The sequence below is a fragment of the Clarias gariepinus genome, chromosome 12 (assembly GCF_024256425.1).
Source record: "Clarias gariepinus isolate MV-2021 ecotype Netherlands chromosome 12, CGAR_prim_01v2, whole genome shotgun sequence".
Taxonomy (NCBI): domain Eukaryota; kingdom Metazoa; phylum Chordata; class Actinopteri; order Siluriformes; family Clariidae; genus Clarias; species Clarias gariepinus.
In genome coordinates, this window is record NC_071111.1 from 25,101,614 (window position 1) to 25,114,151 (window position 12,538).

Here is a 12,538-nt window from a genome sequence, read left to right on the forward strand (position 1 = left end):
ATTACAGAAGCTTTTGTAGAAATTTTTCTGATGTTGTTTTGCCTCTTACATCTCTCCTCCGTAACTCTGTCCCTTTTGTGTGGTCTCCTAGTTGTGAAGCAGCGTTTGAGTCTGCTAAATCGCTTTTATGTAGTGCACCTGTCCTTTTTGCTCCTGACTTTTCCAAACCCTTCAAACTTGAGGTGGATGCCAGTGGCACAGGTGCTGGTGCTGTTTTGATTCAGGAAGATGGAGATGGTATGAGAAAAGTAACTTACGGGATGATCTATAAGTTTAACTGCCACCAGCTAAACTACAGCACTATTGAGAAGGAAGCCCTTGCACTTTTGCTTGCACTTCAACACTTTAAAGTTAACGTTGGTTCCAGCACTGTCCCCATTGCAGTTTTTACAGATCATAACCCCCTTGTATTTTTGCATCGTATGTCAAACAGCAACCAACGTCTCATGCGTTGGTGTTTAATTGTTCAAGGTTTTAATCTGGATATTCAGCATAAGAAAGGCTCTGAAAATGTAATAGCTGACTCATTGTCTCGTTGCCATGGTTATAATTGTGAACAGGATGTTCACTCTTAAGGGAGGGGGTGTTACGTTATTGGATTTATTTGTTACGATATTGGATTTGTTTTTGTGTGTTTGGTTATGCTTGCTTTGTCTCTGTCTCTGCTGGTGGTGGGATTGGGGTCTCTTTCTTGTTTTTGCAGATGCCGCCCACTTCTGCCATTGCCAGAAATCTATTGGCCTGTCGTTTGTTGGTCCCGCCTCCTCCCAGATGATTGGTCCTACAGTCAACCCAGAGGCCTACTTAAGGCCTTCAGCCCACCATGCTACAGACCTTGTTTTTTTTTTTTTACTGTTTATCCAATACTTTATTCTGACTGTTATTCTGTGTATGACCCCTTTGCTACATTCTGACTACTCTTAGACTTTCCCCTTTTGATTGTTGCTTGGTTTTTGTTCGCCTATATGACCCTTTTGCTTGTTTTGACTACACTTTTGTGTTTGCCCTCTTTGTTTTGTTTGTAAATACTTTTGTATATATTTGTATTTATTTCTTTATTGAGTGGTTTAGTAAGGAGTTAATGCCATTTTGTTTGCCCCTTGTTTTTTTTTTTTGGTTTGTGGTTAGTTAGGGAGTAAGGGAAGAACTTTGTATTTCTGTTTCTTTGTTTTTGGTGAACGTTAGTTGTTTCACTTTGGTACTAGGTAGAGGGAATTTTGTTTATTGTTTTGGCCTTGTCCGCTTCTGAAGCTTACAGCCACCTTTTGGGAATTTGCTCATTTCACCTTTTGTAAAATAAACACTAAGCAAGCGCACTTTTGGTCTCACCCCCTTTTTTTTTTCTTTTCACTCCTGTTACGACCCGACCTAGACCGGGGCGTAACAACATACCATGGGACTGTTTCTTATGAGCCTAATATTTTCCCTGGTATTTAACACAGAACAGCTACGGTATGTAACTACAGCTACCAACTTTTTAGAAAAGCTTGGAGTGAGATTTTGGAAATAAGGGTTTTTTTTTACAGACACACACACACATTGTCTCGCATGCCCAGCCATTTTGTGTAACACTAACCAGACACCTCACCCTGCATAGCTCAAGTTCTGTACATTTTAGTGTTGCACTGTTAAAGTGAAACAACAGATGCACGTGACTTTATTTATTTCAGTTTGTATAACTGACATTTAAAATATTCACTCAAAAAAAGAAAAAAAAAAAAAAACTTACAGACCAGCCAAATCATCTACTGTACAGCTGCTCTCCAGCAGCTAAATGTAGAGAAGCAGGTATGAAGCACAGAACTCTGGGGCAAAATCAATATAGTAGTATTTTTATATTAAGAAGACCAATCAAACCTGATTAAAAGAGAATACAACAGATTGCACACAAAATTATGTGAAATGCGACAGTCATGCTGTGAAGCAAAGAGATTGTATGAGGGCAGAGTGTGTATGAGTCTTAAACATAATGTGAGAGTTGGTGGTTTTAATGTCACTGTCACAGAGCAGGTACTGCACACTGTATGTGTGTGTAAATGTATGTGTCAGGGGTGTTGTAAATGTAACAATTGTGCTTAGGAAACCCTAAGTTTCAGAGCTTCCTGGATGGAAAGCTAAGTGACCCCTTAGCAGAATTTATTTAAACTTTGAAGTTTATGCCTGAAGTTAAACCTGCACCGTTAAGTAGAAAGGACGTTAGGAGCAGTTTAATGCCAGAATATAAACTGAAAGTTTTGTCCCTTTGAGTCTATTGTCTAAGTGATGTTTGATCGTATTTGTAAAATAAGAAGCTACAGTAAAAGATTTGAGGATTTGTTTGATTATTTGCTCTAACTTTATTTTATTATGTATTATTTTATTTCCTTCAGTATCAGGTGTGATGAAGTTGCAGTGAACAGGTTGTCAGCTCTGGTCTCAGCACTCAACTCAGAAACCTCCAACCTGAGAGAACTGCATCTGACTGTGAAAACACTGGATCTGACCAAAAGTACACTAGAAGACTCAGGAGTAAAGACTCTCTCTGCAGTACTGGAGAATCCTCACAGTAAAGTGGAAAGTCTGAGGTAAAAACATCTCTTTGAGAGTCACAGTAACTATGGGTGTCTTGTAGGGATTTGGGGTCATAGTACACCCACAGAACCCCCAAAATGTTATTGTTTAAATTTCATTTAAAAAAGAATTTTTAATGAGTAAAAAATAAATGCAATAATAAAAACTATTTTAATAAATAATTATTATAAATAATAATGAATGCTTTTTCACATACCATGGGACTGTTTTTTATGAGCTTAATATTTTACCTGGTATTTAACAAAGAACAGCTACAAACTTTTCAGAAAAGCTTGGAGTGAGATTCTGGAAATAAGGATTTTTTTTTTTAAACACACACACAATGTCCCCACGCTGCATGCCCAGCCATTTTGTCTAACATTTACCAGACACCTCACCCTGCATAGCTCAAGTTCTGAACATTTTAGTGTTGCACTGTTAAAGTGAAACAACAGATGCATGTGACTATATTCATTTCAGTTTGTACAACTGACATTTGATATAGTCACTCAAAAAAAGAAGAAAAAAAAAAAGAAATCGGACCTAGCTTACAGACCAGCCTAATCATCTAAATGTATTTCAGCAACTAAATGTAGGGAAGAAGGTATGTAGTACAAAACTCTGGGGCAAAAACAATACATCAGTGTTTTTATAATCAAAAGACTGATTAGGTGAAATGCAACAGTCATGCAGGAGCTGTAAAACAAAGTGAATGTACAAGAGCAGAGAGAGTATGAGTCTTAAACATAGTGTGTGAGCATTGGTGGTTTTAATGTAACTGTCACAGAGCAGGAACCCCTTGGTGGCAGCAAATGAAAATCCCTGGCACCATCCCTGACACTTACTCACTAAAAGCAGGTGTACAATGTTACGGTCTTGTTTCAGTGTTTCACATAATCTTTTAACTAATTACACTGAAACAAGTTTAGACAATTACATAAAATATTAACAAAATTGTAAAACAAAAAGAAAAATCAGCATCCAGGTGACAGTTTTTAGTGAAGATTGGTATTGAGAAAGACAAAGTGCCTGAGCTTTAAGGGGTTGATCCTGTTTCTTCTCCCTGTTATTATCTGCCCTGTTTTGAAGAAGATTCTCTCTGAAGAGACTGATGTTGTTTTGTAGCACCTTCAGTTGCTCGTTCTTTAAAGGGGTCATACAGGCCTACATGCACTTTTTTAAGCTGTTTGGACTGAACTGTGTGTTAGGAGAGTGCGTACACAACCACTCTACGATGATAAAGAGCTGCCCGGTGGTTTTTTTTTCATTTATTACAATAACATGCCCCTTCTGAAATCAGGCCAATCGCAAATGCCTGTCACTGAGACGCCACACCACAAGAGGCCGCTCCTACATTAGTTGATTGACACTGCTGTTTTACCAAAGACCCGCCCCGAGTGAGAAGAAGCTGTCGGCCATTGTTTTTCGCCGCTGGAGCAAAATGTCGCTTAAGCGAGTGTGGTGTACAGTTGTTGGGTGTAATAGCGAACACAGCGGTCGTCATTCACTACAGACATCTGAGCCGCTGAGGACGCAGTGGCTGAATTTGGTTTTTAAAGCTAACGTCCCCGCCGATTTACCTAAATGCGTTCATGTTTGCGATAATCATTTTTCACCAGACTGCTTTATAAACGCGGGTCAATATAAAGCAGGTTTTACTAGGAAGCTGCTCCTAAAAAATGGATCTGTACTAATGCTTTGTGTTCCTGCTTCATCTTCACCAGGCTCAGTGAGTAATTTCTTTTTCTATGACTCTTTGCAGATCGCCTTTTCTAATAATCATGATGAATGCGGAGTGTAAGTTAACTCATACTCTCATAGAACATGGTTATGGCTTCTTCTCTATGTACAGCCATCTCTATATAATCCCTAATCGCCTGTTTATAATAAACAATGCATTAAGGTGATTGTCTAGTTGCAAACGGTGTACGTAGTCAGAAAACTATATTATGCTTACCTTTGTTACGTTAGATTGTTTATAACGATGTCTGTCGAAGATTAAGAAGTCATGTAAACGCATCAGTAAACACATCGCATCCGTATCTCTCTCAGTAAGCTTCTCCACTTCATGTTGTTGTTGCTCGCGGCAGCGCAACAGCCCGTTAATTCATGCCCATGCAGTGATGAGAAAGACGATGCATGACGAGTCGATGCATGTCCATTCTTTTAATTTCTGCGTTGTCAGGCGATATTACAAACTTCCGCGTAGGTTCCGTATTTAAATCAAACCAAAAACGACTGAAGAAAACAGGCTCAGGCTCTATATTCCAGCGTTTTTCAGTTTAGACTGCATTACCCACAAAGCACTGCGTTGTGGGCAATGCTTTGTGGGTAATGCAGTCCAAAGCATTGCCCGCACTGGACTACACTCCCGTGGCTATACCACACGTGTTTTGTGAAGACACGCCCCACAGAACTGGGGGGGCGGGCTCAGCAGAGATCATAAGCATTTAAAGGAACATGCACTGAAATAGGTTGCTGAAAACAGAGCTAGTTTTTACCAGGTAAAAGTAGTGTTTTTTTTACACAACCAATGAGATTTTTTAATTAAATATATTACAAACTTTTCATTAGGACCCTAAAGATCATATTAACATTTACTGAAACATGTTTCTGGATGTTCCCTTAAAGAACCTCCAAACGTAGGGCTTGTGGCTCTTCTTGTTTGTCCTCTGCTGCCTCTTCTCCCTCTTTGCCCCCTAGCAGTGGAGTTGGCTGGCTGCATCTTACTGATGCTGCAGTTATTCTCTAAAGTGCTTTAACAACCGCTCTGTTGTCATTAAAGGCCAGCTTTTTGAATCTTTGGTCAGGCACTGTGGTCTGTGAGAGAATAACGTTGTATTCTATTCTGTGGACATTTTTGTCCATGGATGCACAGAGCGGCCACTAACTTACGCCACCTGTGGTTACTCTGGTCTGGTGATTGGCTATCTCTCTCTGCAGCCCCTTGTCAGTGCTCTTTACAAAGTAACGGGTTAGAGTTCTTGGATGAATTTTTTTATGTAACGAGTAATCTTGCACGTTATTTCCACTATTTAAGTACTCAGTTATTTACAGTAGTTATATTTTTAAAAATGCAATCCGTTAATCTAACAATTTATGTAATCCGTAATCCAGATAGCAGTCATTCTGTGTGTGTGTGTGTGTGTGTGTGTGTGTGTGTGTGTGTGTGTGAGTGAAAGTCGTCCTACAAGCTCCGCCCCTAAACAGATTATGGGTAAAACTTTACTGAGTGATGAAAGTAGAATAATTGTGAAGTTCTTGACTAAAACAACATGCATGTGGAATCACAAAAAAGGTTTTCATTTTCTGCAATGGAAATGTACTCTAACTAGTTACTTTTATTAGAAGGTAATGTAACTGATTACTTTTAATTTTCTTTTAAATTAATCCTATAAAAAGTAACGTCCCCCAACACTGACCCATGCACAGGATTAGCATTTTGGAGGCTGTAACATAAAATAAAAAACTATAAAATAATATTAACAATACTACTAATAAAACCATAATTAGCAGTACTGTTAGCAGTAAGTATTTGTCCATATTATTTGCCAAAAGAGTTCTGACAATGTTCAAGTTCAAGTTCAAGTAGGTTTTATTGTCATTACAACCATATACAGTTAGTACACAGTGAAACGAAACAACGTTCCTCCAGGACCAAGGTGCTACATGCAACATAAATTTACAACATAAATTAACAGAGACACTAAACTAGCTAACCAAGAGGCCTAGTTTACTGGCTAGCAGAGACAGGACAGAGAGACCTAACATAAATTACAACATAAATTAACAAAAACTAACTAACTAAGTATAACTATTTTAGCATACCACATAAAGTGCACGTGCAAATGTGCAAACAAGAGCAACAACAAAGTGACAGTGCGCAACCACGACATAACAGAACATAAAATATGGTGTTGAGGTAGTGGGTAAACGTGAACGTAACAGTTACAGAACATAAAATATGGTGTTGAGGTAGTAAACATTCTTTAAAAACAGCAGCAAGAATTGAGGAATTAGTGCAAAAATTAGTCCAGTAATGATCATTGTGCAAAAGATAAACAGTGAAGCATTTACAGGTTGGTGTGTACGATAATTTGTTGGTGTAGGTCAGTGTGTCTGCACTTGTGTTGATTAGTCAGTCCAGTCCCAATATTTTGAGGTAGTTGAGTTAAGCTGTGTGATAATGTTTGTGTTAGTGTGTGTGTGTGTGTGTGTGTGTGTGTGTGTTTCAGTCCAGTCCCTTTTTGTTGAGGAGACGGATGGCTTGTGGAAAAAAGCTGTTGCACAGTCTGGATGTGTGTGCCCGAATGCTTCGGTACCTTTTTCCAGATGGCAGGAGTGTGAAGTGTGTGTGAGAGGGGTGTGTCCGATCAGCCACAATGCTGGTGGCTTTGCGGATGCAGCGTGTGGTGTAGATGTCTTCAATAGAGGGGAGAGAGGCCCCGATGATCTTCTCCGCTGTCCTCACTATCCGCTGTAGGGTTTTGCGATCTGATATGGCACAATTCCCAAACCAGACAGTGATGCAGCCGCTCAGAATGCTCTCTATAGTTCCTCTGTAGAAGGTGGTCAGGATCGGTGGTGGAAGCTGGGCCTTTCTCAGTCTTCTCAGAAAGAAGAGACGCTGTTGAGCTTTCTTGTGTAGGGAGCTGGTGTTAAGGGACCAGCTGAGGTCCTTCTCTAGGTGGACACCCAGGAATTTGATGTTTTCGACGATTCCCACAGAGGAGCCGTTGATGCTCAGCGGAGAATGGTCGCCTCGTGTCCTCCTAAAGTCAACAACCATCTTCAATGACAATATCATCACTGTTTACATTTCTCCCTCCGCTGATATGGCGTGGGCTGCTGACGTCATCAACTCCGTGACAGCGAGGCTACAGACACTGCATCCCTGTACCTTCATTGCTATCTCTGGTGACTTTAATCATGTCACTCTGGATTTTATACTACCCACTTTTAAACAGGTTGTGAACTGCAATACAAGAGAAAATAAAACCTTGGACTTACTGTATGCTAATGTCAAGGAGGCATACAGCTCCATAGCCCTCCCCCCTCTGGGTAGATCAGATCAGAATCTGGTTTACCTTAAATTTATTTACATTTCTGCAGTTGTGCGGCACCCAGTGACCACAAGAGAAATACGTAGGTGGTCACAGGAAGCTATGGAGACTCTACCGGGTCTATTTTGAGGTGACAGACTGAGATGTTCTCTGTAACTCGCAACTGGAGGATGTTAATGGACTTACTACCTGCATCACAGACTATGTTAATTACTGCATGAACAGTGTAATCCCCGCTAAGACGGTGAAGTGTTTTCCAAATAACAAACCTTGGGTGACTAAAGACATCAAAGTTTCACTCAACAGAAAAAAGGCTGCAGGGAGGAGATAAACAGAGCACAGGCTGAAGTGAAGGAAAAAAAATCAAAGATGGAAAGTAATGTTACAGAAGGAAACTGGAAAGCAGACTGGCCCAGAACAACATGAGAGAGGTGTGGAGTGGAATGAGATTGATAACTGGTATTGGAAGAAGAGCTGACCAGGTGATGGAGGGTGACCACAGTAGGGCCAATTATTTAAATCTGTTTTTTAACAGATTTGATCAGACATCTACCCCACCTCACCTAAGTATCATAAATACCATCAGTGACTTACCATGCTCTCAGGACATCAATCCCCCATCTCTCTGCAATGCCCCAACCACTACAATACTTGTCCACAACCAGTCCTGCCCCCTCGACACTGCTGGACCCTTTATCCTCAGAGCCATCCTCTACGTTTTCCCCAATACATTTCAGAGCAGAGGATGTGAGAGGAGAGTTCAAGCGATTACGTCCAGACAAGGCCGCAGGTCCAGATGGACTCAGTCCTAGGGTTCTCAGAGGTTGTGCTACTCAGTTGTGTGGAGTGTTTCAGCACATCCTCAATCTGAGCCTGAGCATAATAGCTGTACCAGATCTGTGGAAGACATCATGCCTTGTTTCTGTGCCTAAGAATAAACACCCAAAGATGAACAGTGACTACAGGCCTGTTTCTCTGACCTCACATGTCATAAATTACTTTCATATAAAATGCAATTCGTGATAAGTGTATATTGTTAAAGTATTTGTGGTATGGATATGTATGTAACGACGCGGCTCGCGCGAGGGGCAGAGCCGCGCATGAACTGTTCAGAACAGGCCGGGTCGTGATACTGGTCGTTCGCACTGGTAAAAGGTGTCAGGGCCAAAGACAAAGCGCGCTAAAGAAGACACAGGCAAAGCCCAAGCCTCTGTCTGTCTAAGACACTGGCAAGAAAGTGAGGGAGAGCGACACGCATCAGTTTTTGTGCGTGCTCTCGGGTTCAAGTGCACAAAGCACAAACTCTACTCTCTCTCTTCCTACCATAAATCCTCAGTAAGGGCATAAGCCCCGAGAGCATCTTTAGTTTTTTGTTTCAGTTTCCAGAATCCCGTCCATTCTCGCATAGTCGACGGAGCTCTGTTTTTGTGTTTTCAGTTTTCTTTTGGTTTCCTTTTAAGTTTATTAATTAATAATCCCATGCTGTCTTCAAACAGAAATGTCTTCCCGTGTCTGCCATAAGCTCTTACAACAACTCCTATTTCACTGACCCCTCCAAAGCCCTGCGTCAGGGCTCTTATAATCAGTAAAACATCTCTTGGTCTAATTTCAATATAATTAGTAAAAAAAAAAGTAAATTAAGGATGTCTTGAAACATAATGCAGTAACTCTTTATTTATTTAACACTAGAAGCGCCGCGCCAGTGTCACCTACTTATAACGCGGTTCAGCAGTCATTTGACCGCCTTTTGAATGGGAAGCTGTTGCTGACACACAATGATCGCTAGATTGCGTCTTCACACAAAGCAAATAGTTTAGCTCCAAGATCAACTTGGACTTGGACAATGCGCCATTTATTCCCGCGTTGATAATCAGCAATTTTTTTTTTCATATTTAACTGAGAAAACCTACTACAGAGTCTATAAGGGGTCAAAGGAAGAGGAAAAAAACTGAAGAAAAAAAAAAACAGGTCATGTTTTGCATTATAACCAAAAGTTTTTGGTGTTACTTTTTTCTGCCGTTATTTCTTCTCCTTTGTACATATAGGGGCTTCTTACTATAACAAAAAGGAAAGCTCTACTTAACTTTATATTGCATGGAGAAAATGTATCTGTTAATTTTATTTAAAGCTTCTGAACGTCTCAGGTGGAGCAGGAGCAGCGATTTAGTTCTGACCTCGCTTCCGTGAAATTATCGCTAAGATAATATTGTTTAAATAAATTAGATGTACCACAGCAGATAATAAACTATGCTATGTCATAACCGAAGCAAACACCACAAATATGCCTCGTTTCGTTTAGTGTTGCTAGGCAACGGACCACGCGCCCAAATCGACGGGAACGTGGTACACTTGGCCGCGGTGTATTACAAACCTGCGAAATATTTCACTGTTTATGCTCACATAAGATTCATGTAATAAAAGCGAGGGAAATGTGGAAGTGGCCACTCAATGAGAACTAAATCAAAGATTTCGATAACTACACTGAGTGTAACATCTGCAAAGTGACACTAAACAGCTGAACAACTTAAATTTTTCGTTTACCTCTGAAAAAAAAGCTGTATTTTGTTTGTTTATATTTAGAATTTGTATAAAAGTGCAAGAAGTGCGCGCACACACACACACACCTCCCCAGAGCCCTCGGTAAACATCCAATCACCGTCAGTAGGCAGTCAAGACGTAGCCTAACGTAGTGTCATGTTGGATTTCAGCGGTCACGGAGTGGAAAGACTTTAAAGCAGTTTCAGCGTTTTTTTAGGTACAACAAGCACAGCGATGAGTCCCCGTTGTTTCACTGTTTGACATAGTGACACTAAACAGCTGAACAACTTCACTTTTCCGTTTACCTCTGAGAAAAAAAAAGCTGTATTTTGTTTGTTTATATTTAGAATTCTTATAACATTACAAGAAGGTACCAGTTTGGTCTGTGTAGTTAGCGCCCTTGTAGAGAATAAATTAATGAATAACACCTTCCAACCACCTCTCAAGAGAGTGCCATAGGTTTTTTTTTTTTTGTTTTGCAAAAATACTTGCAAAACATCAGCATACATTTGAGGTAACTTCTGAGGTGGTCAGTAATTAATGGCACGGTCGTTCGGAGGGGGTTGTGATCACACCTACAGTTTTTTTGTTCTAGGCTGTCGGTTAAATATCTCTCCACTTGGAATGGAAGCACAAAATGGAGGTGGCAACATGCAAGGGATTTCAGCATCTCGACGCACAGTATACTAAGCTGTTTATAAAGAAGACACTGTTTGTTTTTTCATTTTGTAATCTTTCTCATGTTTACTTTGTACTGTACAATGTATATTCTTTTTTTTATGAATTACTGTAAATAACCTACATATGCAGTTGATTTACCGGAAAGGACTTTTTTTAGTTTTTTTTGTGTGCTACACTAAACTTCAGGGTCAAGTAATAGCGATTTTATTTTAAAAGTATTTTATATATATATATATATATGTGTTTGATTTACACAAATATGTGGGAAAAGATAAAGAAACACACTGAAGCGGAATCTTAACGAAACAATGTTGATGAGTTCAAGCTTAGATTAATATATAAACTGCTTCAAAGTCTTTCCACTCCGTGACCGCTGAGTGTGGATACAGACCAAACTGTTACCTTCTTGTACTTCTTGTTACTGCGCTGCCCCCTCTTGCCCCTGAATAGAGTCGGCCTCCATTTTACTCACACACACAGACACACACACACACATATATATAGCTATGGGAACTTCTTTTTGTGTTGCTGGTTGTGAAGCATGTATGTGTCAAACACGCCAAATTTTGGCATATATAACCTCGGTCAGGTGACGTCATCTGATAAAACGCACCTGCAGGTTATAAATAGGAGTGAACCGGAAACATTCCTCAGATCTTTTTGTCTTCAAAGGACCGAATATTGTAATTGCGTGTGATGTGTGCAAGAGAATTAAAAAATGTTTACTCACTGATATGGTGAAGTTTGTTAGGAGATCCATGCTTCTGCTCTTTCGGAGCGCGATTTCCACACCATTGTTTCGGCGCATTCCTGGATTAAACAGTGCAATCTGGCAGACGTGCACGAGACGGGAATCGCCCTTTCTCTCGCATCCTTGCCGGATCAGGAAGTTTTCCGGCCACTTCTCAAGCGCGCTCCGGCGCTTCTTGTGAATGGATAGGAAAGACTTACTTTCGCTTCCGCAGGTAAGTAACGCATGCGATCGAGCGATTACTTATTTCGGGATTTCCCCAAGCGCTCGAAAAAAAATAAAAAATGACAAATTGCTGTCGGGTGGCCAGGGGGAGGAGCTTCATCCTGTGTTTTCGTGCCATCAGCTTCGAATTATTTGAATGTCGTTAATGTGAAGGCGTGGTTATATGATGATGTCCCAGTTAGAAGAGACGCTTGGGCTATCTCTCCTGGGACATCATTCTCCCTGAAAAGAAGCATACACTCCCCACTAAGCCGTGTAGACTGACATCTTTCCTGGTGGGAAAGAGCTTCAGGCAGCTGATCAGCCTGGTGCTCTACTGCACACCATGGCGGTTTTGCAGGCTTACCAGGCTGATCTGTTGAAAGACTTGAGCACTGGCGGGGCTCTACAATGTCGTTCCTGGAATTGCGCTGAGCCACAGACCTGTCTCTACGTGCAACAAAGCAGACAGTCCATGCTATTGGCTGTTTATGGCTGTGATGGTGTTCCGCAGAGTTACCTGTGGCTAAATCTCACAGGAGAACCAAGGATAAGGATCGTGCATTCCTCCTAGATGCCCCATCTCGCCCTCTGGCCTGTTTGGCGATGCTGTTAACGTCGCCACTAGGTTCGGGAGGCGAAATCATATAAACAAGCCTTCGGGAAAGTCCTTCCCCGCCATGCTCAAAGGTCGGGACTGTCGGCCACCCAGCCCTGACCGAGTTTGACTCTTGCGAGGCGCTAAGCGCAG

The 12,538-nt window shown here is 40.9% G+C and overlaps 1 protein-coding gene and 1 pseudogene across 1 annotated transcript in view; both read left to right on the forward strand.

Moving 5' to 3' along the window:
• The window catches only part of LOC128533816 (NLR family CARD domain-containing protein 3-like), a 30,113-nt pseudogene extending 27,545 nt beyond the window's left edge, over nt 1-2,568 (forward strand).
• The window catches only part of LOC128533806 (NACHT, LRR and PYD domains-containing protein 12-like), a 605,307-nt gene that overhangs the window by 495,554 nt on the left and 97,215 nt on the right, over nt 1-12,538 (forward strand). The window lies entirely within an intron of this gene.